The sequence below is a fragment of the Grammomys surdaster genome, unplaced genomic scaffold (assembly GCF_004785775.1).
Source record: "Grammomys surdaster isolate TR1022 unplaced genomic scaffold, NIH_TR_1.0 255, whole genome shotgun sequence".
Classification (NCBI taxonomy): domain Eukaryota; kingdom Metazoa; phylum Chordata; class Mammalia; order Rodentia; family Muridae; genus Grammomys; species Grammomys surdaster.
This window is the reverse complement of record NW_021604696.1, coordinates 10,439,805-10,460,396: the sequence shown is the minus strand read 5'-3', so window position 1 is coordinate 10,460,396 and position 20,592 is coordinate 10,439,805.

The window sequence follows — 20,592 nt, the reverse complement described above, 5'->3', positions numbered from 1 at the left end:
AAAAGAACCATCCCTCTTAAAGCTAGGACTCCCCAAAGAAACCAGATGCAATCAAAGGCATTTCTGAGAATGGTGAGATGGTTCATGGGTAAAGGCATTTGTCACCACGCCTAACAACTTGAGTTGTATCCCTAACATGAGAGAACAAAAGAAGAAAAGAGGGAGCTCCTTGTAAGCTGTCTTCTGGCCTCCACAGGTATTCTGGTGTGCATGCATACACACACACACACACCATCCCAGAACAAAAAAACAAGCAATCACAGATAAAACCCCCACAAATACAGCACAGACATAAAAAATTTCTCAAGACTAAATGTCCTAAACCCAAAGATAAGCTGGGGGTTCTGAGTGTGTGTGCGTGGGAGGTGGTTAATGAAAATTTATGGCTTACCTAAACAAGAAAGCAAAGCAGAAAAAACATCTGTAACAAATTACCAATTAATGACACCTTCTACTGGGGGATTCCTTGCAAGAGGAGCTGCAGGGGGCAGGTGAGCTTCCTGAAGACAGTCCACCATTTTGCACAGCCATGATGGATACACCTTGAGAGGCACAGCCTCGGGGACTTCGTCACTGTATTGCCTCTTGCTGCTGCTATGGTTTCTCATGTTTGTCATTGCTACTTTCTTCATATATCTAGCACAGTATGATTGGGCATGGGAAGACCTTCATTGCCTGTAGTCTGGTGTGATCTCTTCTTGGGAGACAGCCCATCTACTGGGCAATTTTCCTGTAGATCAATGTGAAGATAGACTTTCATAAAATAATATTGTTCATATGACCAAATGATTTTACAGAATTACTGACTTGATTTAAGCAATTTTAGAAAGTTAGGGTAATAGATATAAAGTTTAAGGAGATGGTTTAGGTTGTTTTGCCCAAAAGAGATAATAAAGTTAGAATTAAGTGTGGAATGTGGACCCTCCTTGTAGAACAGTAAGGACTGCAAAGGTCAGAGAGGGAGTCCTGTGAGCTTTCATACCTTACAAGATGTAGTTGTCCTTGGAAGAGGAACATAGGCTTGGGACAAGTTAGTGATAAAAGAAAACATTTTATTCTAAGTTGGGTCTGAGTTCCTGGATCTTATGTTCCAGGGAAGTGGCCATCAGTTTTGGTGTGCACTATGAAAAGATAGGGTTATGAACAAAGAGCAAATAATTCTATTATGAGAACAAGAGTAGAGAAAAGATGATTTGCTCAACAAGGCTTCAAACACAAAACATAAGATAGATGATGATCTGTTTCTTGGGAAATACAAATTGTCATCAGCTGAGCCTAGGGAAAAAACTTACTACTATAAACTGGTTTGCTTCAACTTGGTTTATTAGTGACAAAAGAGTTATCAGTTTGGGGTTACAATGAATTTATAGACAGAAAGATAGATAGGAAATGTTCAGTTAGGTATGAGTTTCAAAACAAGAATACGTAATCAATAATCCTGTTGTAACCTTTTCTGTAATTATTTTAATGTGGTTTTGATGGATATGTTTTCACAGTGATTATTTTTAGAGAACATGTAATTTGTGGCTATGAGGAAATCTTTTTTTCTTACATAGAGAATTTTGTCTTAGGTTGTATACAAAGTCTAAGGGGGGGAAACAGTTGTGGGAGCCTGCTTGTTGAAGCCTTGCTCCATCCACCAGATGTGTGTGTACGTGTGTATGTGTGTAGTTGTTCTAGTTTGCTCACTGGATCTTGTTTCATCTACTGAGTGTGTGTGAGTGGGTGCCTGCTTCACATTGTCTCCAACCCCAACATCCCTTCCTTAGACAGCTGAACACACAGTCGGAGCTGGTCTCAAACACTTTCCTAGAACATTCAATAGGAAATAAAACCTCAGCTTTGCTTTGTGAATACAGAATAGTAAGTACATTTGGAGCTCTTATAATTTCATAATGGTGGGGGCGGGGGAGTCTCCTCATGGACAGGAATTGAATTGTCCCAAGCAGTTGTCCTTAGTGAATTCCAGTTTGCTCACCTGCAGAGGGGAAGACTGTACTGTGATAACTCCTGTTCCTATCTTTATAGAGTTAAAAGTTACAATCAGGCAAGAAGTCTTGGTCTCTACCCTTCACTCTTACCACCTCCCCACCCCCTCTAAAGTCCATGTGGGTTTTGAGGACAGGAATCATGTTCAATGGACATGCTCAGTTGGAAAAAAACAAAAACAAAATAAACAAACAAAAAAAAGGGTCATCTGAAATTTTTGATTTTTACATTATCTATCTCAGAGCAAGAGAGAAATGTAGGGAAGGAGAGAAAGAAGAGAGGAGAAAAGAGGAGGGGAGGGGAGGGTAGCGGAGGAGGGGGGGAGGGGAGGGGAGGGGAGGGGAGGGAGGGGAGAGGAGAGGAGAGGAGAGGAGAGGAGAGGAGAGGAGAGGAGAGGAGAGGAGAGGAAAGGAGAGGAGAGGAGAGGAGAGGAGAGGAGAGGAGAGAAAGGGGAAAGGAGGGGAAGGGGAAAGGAGGGGAGGAGAGAAGGGGAAGAGGAAGGGAGAGAAGGAGAAGGGAGAGGAGAGGAGGGAAGGGGAGCGAGAGTAGTGGAGGGAAAAGGAATATACAACCTTCCTCAGATTTAGTGGTTTCTATGAAACTTGCAAAAATCTTTCCATATTTTAACAAGATTCTTGTCTCTGGTTATTCTTGGATAGATTAAGCAAAAGAATGACCACTTGAGAAGCTAATCATGAGCTCTCCAGAAAAGGTGCCTCTATTAGGTTCAATAGCAAGCAAGCCTCCGAGATGGTTCCAGATGAAGTCTTCTGCTTACTTCTTCTGATCTCCTCCCCACACTGAACCAAGGCAGGTCAGTGTGACCAATACAAACTGAAATGCCAGGCCTCCTCAGAGCTGGGCTGTGACATCATCTAGTCTCTCTTCTCAGGAATTGCTTGCCCTCAGAGCAGCTCAATGGAGTGCTAGGGCAGACAGGTACAAGAGCCTCGGACCTACAAGCCACTGAGTGTGAATTCTACTAGTACAGTCAAGTCTTCAGAGATGGATCCTAAGACAGAAACATCACCTAATTCTCTTTCATTCCAGACTCTTGGAAACCATTTTACATATTAATATTTGCTACATAAGCTGCTAAGTTATAAAGCAATCTACTTTGTTGCAGTAGATAAGTAATTCTTGTTACCACGTAAATACATAGCTGATTTTTGGATTTCCAAGGACATAGAATCTGAGAGTACCTGCCCAGATAGAATGACCTGACTCTTCATTCCTTCTTCCTGTTTTTTTTTTAACTTTATTACCCTTACACAAGGTCAAAAGCTCAACTTTTATTCATACCCGTGGGCGTTGTAACATCTGTGACATCAGGAAGCTGGCAACACTGAGGTTTCCGTTATCAGAGGAAGCTTCTGCTTTTAGAGATCATTCCACTGCTCTTCAAAGAATATCTGATCCATTCTGATGAGATAAAGCATGTTCTTGTTATGTGTTCATTCTATGTGTTTGACAGAAACAAATTCGTTTCACACTGGGAGGAAATATTACATTATGTATCACTGACCACCTGCCATACCCTTTCCCATGCTGTGACTGCAAGCTTGAGAGCCCATACCTGGAGGCTCCATACCTATATTCACTTTTGTCAAAGTAGATTTTATATATATATATATCATACATTCATACATTTAATTAATATATACAACAATATATACATTAAATATATAACACACTACAATTTATTATAGCAACATTAAGAAATATAATATATTTAAATGTATATCATATTTAAGTATGTATATGAATTAAAGATATATATACATATATATTATGTGTATATATGTGATACATAGACACATACACACACACACACACATACACACACAAACATGTATCCTGGAATAAAGAGAGCCCCACGGAATAATGATAAAGAGTCAATCTACCTAATACTATACAATACTATACTATACTATACTATACTATACTATACTATACTATAATACTATAATACTATAATATTATAATACTATAATAAACATACAGATTTTGTTCCTAATCTCTGAGCTTTGAAACAAGCAGAGGAAACTTGAAAATTTAATGGCAGATACGGAAATCTTGAATCATAGCCAGACACTTTAATTTTCTTCTTTCAACAATGGTTAGAGCTAGACAGAAATCTTCTATATCCTAGGATACAGAAGAGTTCAAAACACTGTCGCACAAGATCACAACACTGGCATTTGGTAAGACAAAGTAGACATGACTTCTCCATCTAAAAATTGCAAAGAATGTCATGTGATAGTTGTCAAATTAATATGGGTGAAATCAATAAAATAAAAATAGAATTATAAAATAAGATCAATGACAAGATGCAATGAATAGGAGGCTTGCAGCACCAACTGCCTGCCTGGACGAGAAGAGAACGGCAGATGCAAAGGAAGAGTCTTGACCGCTACCTAAGAAAGGAAGAAAAACGTAAATGAAGAAATTGCAAATAAATAAATAAATATATAAATAAATAAGTCAGGAGAAAGGAAATAGCATCACCACAGAAAAAAACTGAACAGAAAAGCAATTAAGAAAAGTCAAGGAGTCAAGGATGCCAAAAACTGGTTTGTTGAGATCATTAAAGTCGTCAGTCTCCCTCTAGCCATGACATTGAAGAAAGGAAGAAGACACAGACGAGTCGCTTCAGGGGAAAATCATTAGCACTGTAAGTTCCTACACAGAAGGAAACAGCAATAGGTCCTTGAGTTTCTAAATAGCCATAGGGAGAGGAAATGCCAGGGGAGGTGAGAGAGGGAGTACTGGTAAACTCCCTTCTTACAGGGCTCTGGGAAATCCCTGCTGACTTCCAGTGACAAGTGCAGTGCTCTTGGGTGGGGAGGCAAGGGGGAAGGATTTCACAAAGGTAAGTGGAAATTTTCAGCTTGCTATGTATGTTCACTAATGTCACTATGTCACTAATTGAGGCAAGAGCTGTGTCCTATATATCTGTGCCAAAACTTGTCGGACTGTACAACTTAAGAATGTGCAATTTATCACTTCAGTTATATGTCAATAAAGCTGCAAATTCTGCAAGTATTTTTAAACGCAGCTTGTGCTATGATCTCAACAAATGCATGTGTACAGCACACACACACACATACGTGCATATGAATGTACAGAGATGTGGTGGTAGAAACTGTCTAAGAGCCAACAATCACAAGTTCCTGGCAACATCCATCTACAAGGGTAAGATGGTAGGTGGCTTTTCCCCTTCACTTCAGTCCTCTGGATGTACTGTTTCCAAAAAATGCAATGTTTAGTTTATGAACATAGACTCCAGAAAATGTGTTCATGCTGCCAGCATTTGCTGTAACTCACATGTCTGTATTCGTTCTGCAGAATGGTGATGACAGTCACTTCTAATCCCAACTGTGGGAAAATAGCTCGCTGTTACTGTGTCATCGCAGAATCTAGACCACAGGAGAAGCTCACAGCTAACACTTCAAGCACAATGACTGGGGAGATGATCAGAAGCAGTGTGCTTGCTGCGTGGGTGAGACCCAGCTCTGGTTTCCCAGCATCCAAAACAACCAATGGTCAAGGATACATCCCTACAAAACAGCACATCCTTAAAACATGACTCAAGATAAAATATCCCAAAGCCAGAGAGAGGCCAGAGAGAGAGGGAGGGAGGGAAGGAGGGAGGAAGGGAGGGAGGAAGGGAGAGAGGGAGGGAGGGAGGAAGGGAGGGAGGGAGGGAGGGAGGGAAGGGGGAGGGAGGGAGGGAGGGAGGGAAAGAGAGAGACAGAGAGACTGAGCGACAGAGACAAAGAGAAACAGAGACAGAGAGGCTCAGAGAGACAAAGATTCAGAGAGATAGAGACAGGAACAGATAGATGGCAGACAGGGAGAGAAAGAGAGACACAGAGATGCAGAGACACAGAGAAAGACAGAGACTGAGAAAGAGGAAAAGAGGGAGGGAGAAAAGGAAATTTTAAGACAGGCTCATTGAGGGTTATCATTGATAAGATTCTAAATTTTGGCTCTAGGATTTCAAGGTGAATAGAAAGTTCATGTTCTAGATAAACACAGGAATCCCAGGCTGGGACTGCCGGTTAGTGTAGTTCTGCCTCTTGAGTGATGGAGAAACAAGGCACGCACCTTATTTCTGTTTGTATGTCTGTGTGAATGAATCAGATCCCCTGAAATTGGAATTACAGACAACTGAAACCCGCCACGTGATTGCTGGGAGTTGAACCCGGCCGGGTTCTCTAGAAGAGCGGCCAGTACCCTTAACCACTAAGCCATCTCTCCAGAACCGTGATGCTAATTATTTAAACATCTAAACCACACATTTGGTCCCCACGTGCTCTTTATGCTGTGAACTTCTTTTTAATGTGTATGAATATGTGGTCATGTGTGTATGTGCAAGTCTATGGAGGGCAGAGGTCAGCTTTACATGTTACACTGTCTTCTTGTTTTTGAGACAAGGTCTCTCTGTGGCCTGGGAACTGCCAAGCAGGCTGGCCAGTAAGCCCAGGAATCTATTCACTTCCTCTCCCTCCTCAGTACTAATGACAAACATCCCATGAAGCACAGATCCCTAGGTCTCTAACTCAGGCCCTCAGGCTTGCTTTACCACTGAGCTATCTTCCCTGATGGTATTTTACTGGTTGTTGTAATTGTTGTTTGCTAAAGAAACATTTACAAGGCACATCTTATGTTCCATGTCACATGCCTGAAATTTAGAGAGTGAGGTATTCTTTGGTTGGTAATTTAGTCCCTGGGAACTCTGGTCTGGTTGGTTGGTTGATAATGTTGTTCTTCCTATGGGGTTGCAAACCCTTTCAGCTTCTTCAGTCCTTTCCCTACCTCCTCCATTAGGGTCCCTGTGCTCAGTCCAATTGTTGGCTGTGAGCATCTGAACCTGTATTGGTCAGGCTCTGGCAGAGCCTCTCAGGGGACAGCCATATCAGGCTCCTGTCAGCAAGCCCTTCTTGACATCCGCAATAGTGTCTGGGTTTGGTAGGGCAATCCTAGGGCTGTGATCCAGGAGTGGGCGGGTGGGTTGGGAGGCCCCTAATAGAAGCAGAGGGGAAGGGGTATGGTATAGAGGATTTATGGAGAGGAAACTGGGATGGGGGATAACATTTGAAATGTTAGATAAATAAATAACCAATATAAAAAGAGAAAGAGAGAGTGATGTGGAGTACGAGGTAATTCCTGCCTCCATGGCAACAGGCACCTAGACAACAGAATGTGATAAAATATACCAGAGCATGTTGAAGAAAACATAGCCTTTCCACATGATAGTTTTAAATTCTGTATATTGATAAGAATCTTAGAAGTAGAATCTCCCTACTGTGGTTAAAAAAGAAGTAACACTTTCCACTTAGAATTGAAACAAATTCTTACACAAATTAAAGCCTAGGGGAAAGTTCCTGGCTTGCATTAGTTTTTAATACCAAATACTAACATATTAAGAGAATTTTGTCAGTCAAATAAAAATACATATTGCTAAAAAAATCACCATATCCAAAATAAAAATCATAAACAGTCAAAAGCATATAAATATTGTGGACCCTCATAATAGAAATGTATTTTTGACTCTTACTATATTTTTATCTACCAAACTGATAAAACACACGCACACACAGCAATTTCAGTTCTGTGTCAGTAAAAGCTTCCATCCTAACGTTTTAAAGTCATGAAGTAAGTGATAACAATAAAAACTATACATGCAAATATATCATACACACACACACACACACACACACGAAGAAGATCTTCATGTTCATCTTCTGATCAAATGAATTACTTCTCCCAGTGAAATCACAGAAAATTTCTGGGTCTCCTTCATAGACACCCCATCAGCCTAGCAGCATCTACTAGAAGAGTCCCAGCTTCCAACACACCTCTTGTTATGTGAGGCCAAGGTCAAGTAGCCGGTTGAACCTACCATATTGTACTTTTCAAAAATCAGCTGATGTGCCTCCAGATAAGATAAGCTTCCTGCTAACTGGTGAGGAGGGTTAAGATAAGTTAGTTCGAAGTTTGCAGAAGTCAAAGTTGAGGGAGGGAAAGGGCAGACACTAAAGGAAGGACTGCTTAGAAAACGCTCACCCCCAACTTCTTCCTCAGTCCAAACTCTGATCCCTGAGTAAGTGCCATGTCCAAAGCCACGTAGTAATTCTGAGTAAGCTTAGACACATCCCAGAGATGAGAAGGGCCTTTACACAAAATTGTTCACTTGTCTTTCACCCCAATTCCCTCCTAGAACCACCTGCTACCTATTCCACTCAGAAGACGTCTGTCCAGTCTTTGGGAAAATCACATGAATCCTAAGTACGCCATACGTACCTTATCTGCTGAAAGATAGATGAAGTTTTTGAATGGCCTTCATATGAACACACTGTGACAGCAGTGAAAATGTGGGGCAATAAGTAATACATCCTTTAATAAGAAACTGGTCTCACATAGTCTGTGGGGCTATCTCTTGCCTGAGCCCATTCCTGGATCCCCTTCTGTGAATCCTACAGTGAGGTAGGAGAGTTTCTTTACCCCATCCTTCTGTCTACAGGATTTTCGGCCCAAGCACCTGGGGCCAACATGTTCACTGACTAAAACCCTTAGAACCGTGAGCCAAAGTCTTTGCTCCTTTTCATTACTCAATGCGATGCAGAAGTAACGAATACACAAAAGTTGAAGAACAGGTAGTTAGTGATAGGTGTGCGAATAGTTATTTTAAGGAAAAGCTCCCTTCTTGGTCTCTGGAGCAATGATAGCAATGTACCTCTGTCTGGGCATAGGGTAATTTCTCACTCAGCAAACAGAATCTTCGTCCTATTCAAGGAACTACACAAGAATCAAAACTTGAACTGAATATATTCTCCTCCGGAACAGTGTAGCATATTGACACTGTTTCAACCACAACAATAAGGGCCACAGTCCAAAAGAATGAGGATCAGTGAGGTAGCAGGAATCTAGAAGTCTGAGTGGGCTCATGGTCCAGTTCCATCCAGTTTGGCCAACACTCACCCACCCAGGCACTGTTACCCAAGAAAAGGAAGTTAGATTGAGATCTTGTTTAAGCCAACAATTTTGGACTATGACTAATGCCCAAGACATCATGTGTGCACAGTGGCTTGAGGTTGCTGGCCAAGAGTACCACTATGAAATATACTTTGCCCAGGGAATGTCTAGACTCTTCTCACCAGCTATATGTGGTAAAGGAAAGAAAATGACTGAGACTTAAGACATGAAGAGAATAGTTTATAAGCATCTCATTTTCTTGTCTTCAGAATGCCTCCTTTTTACCAACTAGTTTGAGGGTTTGTAGTTGCTTTGATTTGATTTGCTTTGTTGGAGATGGGTTTTGCTATGTATGTCAGGCCTCAGACTCAAGATCTACCTTCCTCAGCTTCCTGAGAGCTAAGGTTACAGGCGAGTGCCTTGGGACCAACACAAGCCACCTTTGTGAGCACTTGGGTTTTGTGGAACTTGCACTTGGCAACACTACAGGCCGTGTTGCTTTGGCTTCTAACACCCTGATAGATGCTGCCTGGGAAGGGGAGACAGTCTGCATGTTCATTTCACTAGTTCTGTGTGCTAACATCTTACCTAAGGTCACGTGGTGTGACAGAGCTCTGTGGAAACCTATAAGACAGTAGTCAGTATTCGTATGCAGCAGTTGGGGCTTTTCAAAATCAAAGGGATTTATTAACCAAGTGTAAAAATGTGCCGAAATACACAGAACAGGAAATTACTGTGTATGCTTAGTAAAGTTATTTTCAGTAGAATTATCTTGTTAATTTTTTAAACTGGTTTTATTTATTTATTTATTTATTTATTTATTTATTTATGTGAGCCTGCATTTTATGTATACCATGTGAAGAAGCCTTCAGAGGCCAAAGAGAGCATCAGATTCCTCTTGGAAGTAGAGTTACAGATGACTATGACCCACTATATGGGGACTCAAACTTGGTGCCTCTTCTAGAAAAGCAACATGTGTACCATCACACAATCCCAAATTTTTCTTGTTCTGTGACAAAAGAAAAAAAAAAACCGATCCCCAAACTCTTCAAATCTTCCCTTTTTTAAAGGTATAATTAGTTTTGTAATCTTAAATCAAATTCTTGCTAAGTTTATATGCAATTTTAAGCCTATTTGTAACATTGAAATTATTAAGAAAAAGTAACTTATGAAGATTAATTCACTACCTTGGAGGTACTTAGTCAAAGTACTTAAGAAGGAAAATCAGATACATTAAATTAATAAGTAGAGTTTAAAATAGTTATAGATACTTGGCCTGATAAACTTGTAAATGGATAGCCATATGTTATGTTTTTAAAATGTGCTAGACTTAAAAGTGCCTTAATATTATTTTAATCTTCTGCTTAAAAATTTTACTGACAAACTGAAACCAAGATTAACCCATGTTTTCTACCTCTAGGTCTATCCTTTAAGTAACTTATAATATTTATGAATTTACTTATATATTCATGTGTACGTGTGCCTGAGTATGTATGTGTAGCACATGTGTGCAGAAACCCTCAGAGGTCAGAAGATGATGTCTAACCCCTTGGAACTGTAGTTCCAAACAGCTGTGAGCCAATACCTGGGTACCAGAGAGCAAACCAGGATCTTCTGGAAGAACACCCAGTGCTTTTAACCTCTGAGCCTTCTCTCTAGCCCTCAGAGGAACTGAAAGTCACTCTGACTGAGTTGTAGCCATCAGAGATAAACACAGGTTTGTTTGCTCCCCACTTCCCAACTCTGTGAAGAGTGAGTTAGACCTAACTCAGCAAAGCCCTCAGGCTCCTTTAGATCACTAGCACTGCTCCTGAGGGGCATTTCCTGTCCACTTAGGGAGATGCCATTCACTGTATCCAACAGCAGGGGTCTGCTTTGATACTGCACCCTCCAGAAAAAAGCTCAAAGCTTCTGCCGGCAGGAAGTACCTCTCCCCATGATATCGCTTTGTACTTCCCAAGCAACACACCACAGGACTACTTCCTTCAAGAAGATTGGCTTGGAAAACTTCAGCAGGGATTGCAATACTGCAGTCCACTCTGCAGGGAGGTTTCCACCCACAGCCCACATCAGTCCGATGCCTTCTCTCACCTCATCTCCCACTGTATCATTTCCTGTCTTCCCTCCTGGATGGCTGCTATCATTCCCGCCTCTCCACACCCACCCCTCTCCTTTTCCAATCCCTTATCTCATTTTTTTTCAATGTTAATAAAAACAGCTGCAATTTCTCTCAGTCATATCTTCCCCGAAAGAAGGGAGGGATAGGAGTAAGGGAAGGGCCTGGGGGGAGAGGTGGGGAGAGAAAACTCGGATAGGGATGTTAATTAATTAATTATTAATCAATGAAAAAAATAAGTAAATAACAAATACAATCTCTCTCAGCATGAATTTAGACATGTACTACAAATCTAGCTGGGTACACGAACACACGTGAGAGTCTGCTCTCCATGGAGGAGTGGATGGCCACTGGGTTAGAGATGGTGGTCCTTAGAGCTGATGATGAAGTACGAATGTGAAGAAGAGTTAAAAAGTAAGTAATCAGTCCTAGGAAACCAGAAAGGCCCAGCAACATTTCCTGCTATGCGGCTATGACTGGAGCTTAAGTCCCTGCCTCCTCCACCACTTAGCAGAGCAAAGCAATCTTTCAAACCCTGGATCTGCAATATCAATACAACGGACACACTTAGAAGACTGTGGAGAAAGAGGTACTGGCATTCTGTGCAAAGAACGCTTTATAAAATTAAAGTTGTGTGGTCCTAGCTGTGGCAACTAACTCACTGACATGAATGTGTTTTAAAAGAATTCTAAATCATCGAATGATGTTATTTGAACAAATAAAGCATAGAAGGCACAATTTAATCAAAAACAAAAACAAACAAACAAAAAAAACCCAAACTTTTTTCTGTTCCAGATAATGGTTCCTCATTCCTAACAGAGCACAAGCTGTGTCTCCCTCTCTCCTGTAATGATTTAATAGGACTGGGGACTCTCACCATCCCTGCAAACATCAAGGTGCATCCCTGATCAGATGGAACAAGGAGCTGTGGTATTATCAGAATCCATACGCTTTCACGTTCTAGCATGGATGCTAAGACACATTCTACCATGGGTGTGCTCTCTCTGTCCATTCATTTTCTAGGTAACAGAAGGACTGATGGAATGGATGCTCAGAGCAGTATTTCTCAGCAAAGGATTCCCAAGCCAAGGGAGATAGATCTCAATGTCATCGTACGTAAGGAAAAGCTTCCTGGAAGTCTTCCATCCCACAACCCTGCCTCAAGCCAGCCCAACAGCAGCATTTCCAGGAGAAGAGAGATGTATCAGCTGCCAAAGCAAATAGCTACAGGAGGCTTCAGACTTCCCAGCTCCAAAGTGACTTCGAATAAAACACTGAGCTAAAACATTCTTTCTTCACTAAGCCCAGGGCCTCAGCCCATGGCAGCTCACTGAGAAACTCATCCCTCTTTCCTCCTTGGACTGGTGCACACTTGGGGTTTAGCACCTTGGGAGTGGTGCACACCACAGATCTCTGTTTCTAGTGTCAGTGAGCACAGGGACTGTGTGTCCTACACTTCAGGAGGCACTTCATCTGAGCAGGGGAAAACCAGAAAGAACTGCGAGTCTTTCCATGATGAAGTCGTCTCCCTGGAGACCCTGCAGGCCCCCCAGGGCTTATCTGCACACAGGGCATGGGTTGGGGGTAGTTGTAGCAACTGGTTTTAGAATCTCTCAGAATGCCTGTGTCAAGCTGGATCCTTGGATCCTCTACAGGAAGCTGGGTGCTGACCCACCCACCCACCCTACCTTGCCCTTAGTGGCTTTGCCCTAACTGCTTTGTCCTAGTTATCTCCAACCAGCCACCCTGCCTGGCTCTCCTTTGTTTTATCTCTAGGTCACATCCTTCTCTACAAGGATCCTACATTTCTTCCATCATGTTCAAGCATTAAGCCACACCCTACACATCCCTGCATCAGCCCCCATTTGCTTCTAAGGGATTAAAATAAATCCAGGCTTCACTGACCTTTTCACCTCAATCACCTCTTTATCTGTTTCTCATTTTATCACCTGTCTTGTTCTCTTCTCAGAGTCTCAAGCAGGCCGCCTCCCAGAAGAGTGTCAGGCTGCCTGCTACTGCATGTATGTGAGACTTCATGTATGTGAGACTGCATGCATGTGAGACTGCATGTGTATGAAATTGCATGTGTGTGAGATTGCATGTATGTGAAATTGCATGTGCGTGAGACTGGATGGATGTGAGACTGCATGTATGTGAGACTGCATGGATGTGAAACTGCATGTACGTGAGGCTGTATCCATGCAAAACTACATGTATATGAGAGTGCATCTATGTAAGACTGCATGTATGTGAGATTGCTCAGCACTGAGTCATAACAGTACTGAGTCAGAAGTCCCTAAATGTATTGTTTCCATTTTCAACCGTTCCTCCCACTCTCTGCTAAGATTTCTTAGTCTCTATTACCAGATCCTCAAGTTCCTGGTGTTTTTCTTCTATATAGTCTAATTGCTATTTCTATTGCTTGCCCTTAAGTCCTCTGGTAGTTTTCTTCTGTATAATCTTAGTTTGTATTTCCCTGTCCTCCAGTCCTTTAGTATTTTTCTTCTATGTGCCCTCATCACTATTTCCCTAACTGAGTGACCTTTTCATTGCAGATATTGATTTTTTTTTGGTTGTTGTTGTTGTTATACACGTTTTTCACTTGCTTTTTGGGTTTACTTAATTCCATTTCTGTTCGACGCCCTACATGAACCTTCATTATCAGTTCTTTAAATCTTTAACCGAATTAAAACAAGTGTATGCAATCTTTGTCTCCTGGTTCCATTATCTCTGTAATCTGTGTTTGTTTCTACTTAATGGCTTACCTCTTGATTTAGGAACCGTATTTTACTGTCTATGAATGTCTAGTCATTGTAATTGCATGTTGAAGGTTTTGGATGTGTAGTTCTGAATTTTGTTGCTTCCATTTAATTTTGAATCATAGTCTAGTAAAGCAGTTCAGTCATCATGGTCCTCTGGAAGCACTTTTTTTGTGTGTTACCTGTACCCTGTGAACGTCCCTACTCAGTTTTTCAACTGTCTCCAGTGACGGGTCTAATCTGATACTGGTTACTCTGCTCTGGGTGCTTTGGGGGTTAATTTTAATCACAGTATTCTCAAGATTACTTAGGAGATCACTGCTGTACACAAGTAGAAAAAAAAGATGTGATTTAACCTCCTTCATGTCTGGCTTCTCCTCTTCCCAAAATCGTATCTGTCATAAACATCACTACATTTTCAGCCCAGTTATTCCAGTAGAATCCAGTATTCCATGGATCAAATCATGCCCAGCCACTTAGTAACTATAGCACCCTGGTCTAGCTACTCAACCTCTGTAAACCTCCGCTCTCCCATTTGAAAAAAATAGGAATTATAGCAATACTTGTCTCACTGGGATTTGAAGAGCAAACCAACAAGTAGAAGTGCCCATGACAGTGACCACCATAGGGCAGAAGATTAGCTGGCCTGTAGAGGTATCTAAGATGTGAAGGTCCTTTTCAGTTGGCTGCTGAGGCTTGCTTCCTCTCTCTACAAATGCATTCTCTGTGTGTGTAGCTTGTTTGCACTACAACAAGAACAGTGTTAGAAACAACAAAAACAAAAGCCATGGCCTCTTCCCCAGCAAGGCACTGACCACCTGTTCTGGGAAACAGACATCAACCAAATAACAAACAAACAAAGACATGCTATTGTTTTAAAATAGTGTCCCAGAGATTCCAGTTACAGGTTTGATCACTGGTAGACTGGCAGCATTTTAAGGAGGTAGTGGAACCTTTGTAAAGCTATAAACTGGAAGGAGAGGGCCATATCATGGAGGACATGCCCCCTTACAGAACTGTGAAACCCTGAGGTGCCACCCATTACTTACTTCGTTTCCCGGAGAACACAGTCAGAGGTGTGATTATATATCAGCTGCAACCTGTCGTTGGTGCCTTAGAAGAGTGATTGGAAAATTGATGATAAAACATTTGGGGGAAACGTAAAATGGTAGATCTCTCCAAAGGGTCAGAGGATATAAAATTACTTGGGTTTCAGGTAATTGCTATCAACCTCCTTCCCGGATAATCTCTGTCATTTCCCAGTGAGCCTAGGAGCAAAGCAACTGTGGCTGCAGGGTTGGAAGCTATGCATACAACCAGTAACACAGACCTCCACCCACCAACACTGACCAGGACACAACTGCTGTTAGCAGCCACATCTGCTAACAGCAGAGACCAGTACTGAGCAGCCAACATGGCAGCATTTCCCAAGGTACCTAGCCAACAGCCCACTGTCACATTAACTGACTTGGCCCACTTCCATTAAGGGAAACGTGACATTTTGTCTTCAGTGTCCCAGATATTCTTAGTATGGCTTTGCCTGACTTGTGTGTAATGCTTTAGCCAAAATAACCACCCACAAACTTAATGGGGTATCTTATTTCCCCATCTTTCTATTCCACACAACATTGCTCCTAAAAAAGGAACTTGTTTTACCAAAAAAGAAGTGCAACAGTGAGCCCATGCTCACAGAAGCCATTGACCTTTCCATGTCCCCCACCATCCCGTAGCAGCTTGCCTGAAAAAAAAAATGGTAAAATGGACTTTCAAAGACAGACTTAGAATATGGACAAATGGCAAGAGCCTGAGGCCTGGGCAGATACTTCAAAAAGCTGTATACTCTGTATCAGCATCCTACATGGATTCTGCATTAACATCATACATGGATTCTGCATCAGCATCCCACATGTATTCTGTATCAACATCCTACATGAATCCTGCATCATCATCCCACATGGATTCTGCATCAGCATCCGATTTGTATTCTACATCAGCATCCCACATGGATTCTGCATAAGCATCCCACATGGATTCTGTATCATCATCCCACATGGATTCTGCATCAGCATCCCACATGGATTCTATATCAGCACCCCACATAGATTCTGCATCAGCATCCCACATGTGTTCTGTATCAGCATCCTACATGGATTCTGCATCAGCATCCCACATGGATTCTGCATCAGCATCCCACATGGATTCTGCATCAGCATCCCACATATATTCTGTATCAATATCCTACATGAATCCTGCATCATCATCCCACATGGATTCTGCATCAGCATCCGATTTGTATTCTACATCAGCATCCCACATGGATTCTGTATCATCATCCCACATGGATTCTGCATCAGCACCCTACAATATTTTGATCAGCACCCTACATGGATTCTGCATAAGCATCTTACATCTAATACAGTTTCTCTTACAGCCGAGAGAGAAAACCATAATGACATAACCCATCACCATCCATAGGGACCCACAACCACTTGTCTGCATCTTATTCCCATAAGTGTATGCCTTGCTGCCTGTATGCATTTATTCCAAATGGAGAAATTCTGTCAAGTATTATCTTAGTTAGGGTTTTACTGCTGGGAACAGACACCAACTCTTGACCAAGGCAACTCTTATAAGGACAACATTTAGCCGGGCAGTGGTGGTGCACGCCTTTAATCCCAGCACTTGGGAGGCAGAGGCAGGCGGATTTCTGAGTTCGAGGCCAGCCTGGTCTACAGAGTGAGTTCCAGGACAGCCAGGGCTACACAGAGAAACCCTGTCTCGAAAAACCAAAAAAAAAAAAAAAAAGGACATTTAGCTGGTGCTGGCTTACAGATTCAGAGGATCAGTCCATTATCATCAAGCAAGGACCATGCAGGCATGGTGCAGGAGGAGCTGAGACTTCTACATCTTTATCTGGAGGCTTCTAGGGAAATACTGACTTCCAGGCAAGGATGAGGGTCTTAAAGCCCACAGTGACACACCCACTCCAACAGGACCATATCTTCTAATAGTGCCACTCCGTGGGCGGAGCATATACAAACCATCACAGGTACACTACAAGTATTCCACTGAACTAGACTTCAGACTTCCTTTCACTACTTCAGGCTTCTGATGCCCAAAAGTCAACCAGCTAAGAAAGGAGTTACATTGCTCCCAGGAGTGACTGGTCCAGGCTACCAGGGAGAAACTGGACTGACTCTCCACAAAAGATTGTGTCTGTAATATAACAGGTATTTCAGGATTTTGCCATGTTCTGTGATTATGATTAGTAGAAAATAACAGCAACCCAATCCAGGCAAGATAATAAATGCCCTACAGCCCTCAGAAATGAATGTGTGGGTCACTATTCCTGATACAGAATCAAGACCTGTTCGGGTACTCGCTGAGGGTGGAGGAAATACAGAATGGGTAGTAGAGGAAGGTAGCTATAAATACCAACTATAGCCACATGACCAATTGTAGGAAGCGGGGTTGTAACCACCATTTTGTGATGCTTGTGTCCTTACACACATACATGAATCAGACGTGTGTTTTTCTACTACTACTTTATCATGTAACATAACATTAATTGAGATAGTATCAGTATTTAACTGTTACAAATCTATATTTAAGTTACAGAATACTGAAAGTCTAAGCATTCCTCAAAAGCCCTCTGGGCTGCAGAGATGGCTCAATGGTCAACAGTGCTCATGCCCTTGTACAGGAAAAAGTTCAGTTTCCAGTGCCCACATGGTGGTTGAGCGCTATTTGCTGCCACAGTTCTGAGGGATCTGATGCTTCTTCTGACCTCTTTGGGCCCCTTCCTGTACATATGTGGTACATATGTATACACTCAGGCCCACATATATGAACATAAGTATATACTTTTTCAAGGAGATTTTGTCATCTGTTCTGGGAAAAAAATAAGTGCTTTTTTTAATTACAAGTGGTATGGCTATACGATATTAAGCAGAATTATGACCTCATTGCTTTTATTATTTAGAAATTAAACAAGTCATATGGAGATGTTAGGTATCAAGCTTACACTGGAGGAATTTGTGGTGGTTAATTTTAGTTGTTAGTTTGATTGGATCTGTCTGAGACAGTATTTCCTGGAAGGATTACCTGAAGGGTGAAGAGCCTCTCTCAAATGGACACCACCTTCCAGCAGATATACAGAGACCTGAGAGAAGAGCCCTTCTTTGCTCCTTACTGCTTAAGCCATCTACGCTGCTGCTGCTGCTGCTGCTGCTGCTGCCCCTTTCTGCCATGGGAGCTCAACTTCTTCAGTCTTCCAATGGAGACTGAAATCTGCTGGCTCTCTGGAACTCCTAAAGGTTTTCGACCCTGGATTGGTACTGCTGAATCTCCCATCCTTGTAGGTTGAGAAGCTACTGCACACCTCAGCTTCCCAGAGTGATACCCATTATTAGACAACCCAACCTGAATCATGTAAGCCAACCTACTCCATCCTCTTTGTAATACATATTCTTTCTATTGGTTATATCTCTCTAGAAAACATCCAACTACCCGTCGTAATTATCTTCGCCAACATACTCTCCACTACAATGTGCTCCCTCACCACAGGCCCAAAAGCAATAACAGTAAGCAGTTATAATGCAAAACCCTGGACAATAATAAGCCTTTCCTACTTAGAAATTGATTATTCAGGTATTTATTATAGAAACCGAACACTGAGTAGCACAAACCCCAACATGCAAAAAAAAAATGTATTCACTATGCTTAATTCAAGCCATCTTCTATCCTGTCTTTCAATTAACAGTACAAACATTGTATTCAAAGTCACTCTGTGTCTTGTTCCTGCCTTCAGAGAGAAGTATCTAATTCCTGCAACAGTAACCAGCATCATGCTGGAAATGCACAGGGACCAAGAGGGAAGACAACAAGACAATCTGACCTTCAGCATGCAGTCACAGAGCCTTGGTGGAGAAGCCTGACTGATCCAGATGATCTGATGGATGGATTTTCATGAACGGGAAGCATGAGGGGTTCAGAAGAACTGCACACAAAGGAATTGTTACGGCAGAAAGGGGCAGAGGCAAGTTAGAGAACTGAAAGAACCCTGCATGCCTGGAGAGCTGGGCAGAGGGCGTGTGCTGCAAGACCAGGGTGGAGACGAGTTGCAGTGTCTTCGGGGTCACATTAAGAATTATGATCCTTCCAGGTGGTAGTGGGGCACAACTTTAATCCCAGTACTTGAGAAGCAGAGATAGATAAATCTCTATGAATTCAAGGCCAGCCTGATCTACAGATCTAGTTATAGAACAGTCAGGACTACACAAAGAAACTCTGTCTCAAAATGTAAATAAATAAGTAAATAAGTAAATAAATAAATAAATAAATAAATAAATAAGAATTCTGATCCTTAACCAAGAGTAGTGAGGTGGACCCAGCAATTTTAAGTTGAGAGGTTACTCTAGCAAGTTAAAAATACATAAAGATAAATGAGATATATTCCTATGCATATTACTATTGCTGTATAACAAACTTCCCCCAAATTTACCAGATTAGGGTAACTTTTTGTATTTCACCAAAGAATTAAATCTCTCTGGCTACAGACAGGCATTCAGGGCTAATATAGAAAAAGCAAGAAAATGGCTTAGGACCACAGCATAAGGTTTGGGGCTTTAGCCAGAAAAAAATTAAAATGGGGAGCCAATAGCTGATTTTTAACAGACTGTGACAGAATCAGTGTCTCACTTGCTGCGTAGGCCATGGCTCGAAGGCGAGAGTCACCCCCTAGGTTGTCTACATGTTGCCCCTCTGTACGACTCGGTTGTCATGGATCCCAACAGGAATAATCCCAGCCATCAACACAAAGCTGCCTTGCCTGAGTGAACCTTGCTCCAAGGACTCACGGGGCTCCTGCTATAGAGCTTCTTTGGCCAGTGTGCTTAGTAGTTAGCACCCGAGACTCAAGAGAGACTGGCTGCACACCTCATTATTAATTGGGAAATGCATCAAGAAACTTGAGAGCATTGTTTGAATAAAATCACTGATAAAACCGTTGCCATGAAGATGGCTATTGGTGAGAGGACCTTGAGCTGAGATGGCGATAGCAGCAGTTGGGGAGGGAACAGGGGAATAAAAGTAGCAGGACTTCCCGATAAAGTTGATAGCAGAGATAAGATGGGTTGCTAAGGATAGACCCCTGTCAAGGATGGGCATGCGTGGTGAGCAGGGAAGAGGGTCTGATTCACCCTTTGCGGGGAAGCTAGTCTGGATGGCTCTGGAACTGTTGGATCAAAACATTAAGACATCAAAGCAAAAAGTTTAGTCGGCACCAGAACATGCAACCTCAAAAATTAGCATTGTAGATGTCAATGTGGAAGTTGTCACTGTCACATAAAAAAAACATAAAGTGATAAGGAAAAAACAATTTAGCATAATACCTGGCCCAACATTTTCAGTCACTGGCCAGCAAGTGACGGGGAGATGTAAGCTGGAGGTTCAGGAAGAGCAGTGAAGGCCTGCATAGATAAGCAGGGGTAGCTTTGGCCTTTAGTTTGCATCGCAGCCAAGAAGAAACCCTTAAAGAGGAGAAGCAGTGCCTTGTGCATGCTTGGCCAGAGAAGTCCCGAGGATGGAGCACTGAAAGGTGTTGTACTCCTTGTTGTACTTCTATTAGGTACTCCTTGACAGGGTACATAATAGAAAGTGAGAAATGGATGACCGGAAGAGAAACTTTCATCCCGTGATGACCAGTGACCCCAACGTGGCCAAATCCAGTGAGTGATGCATTTGCTG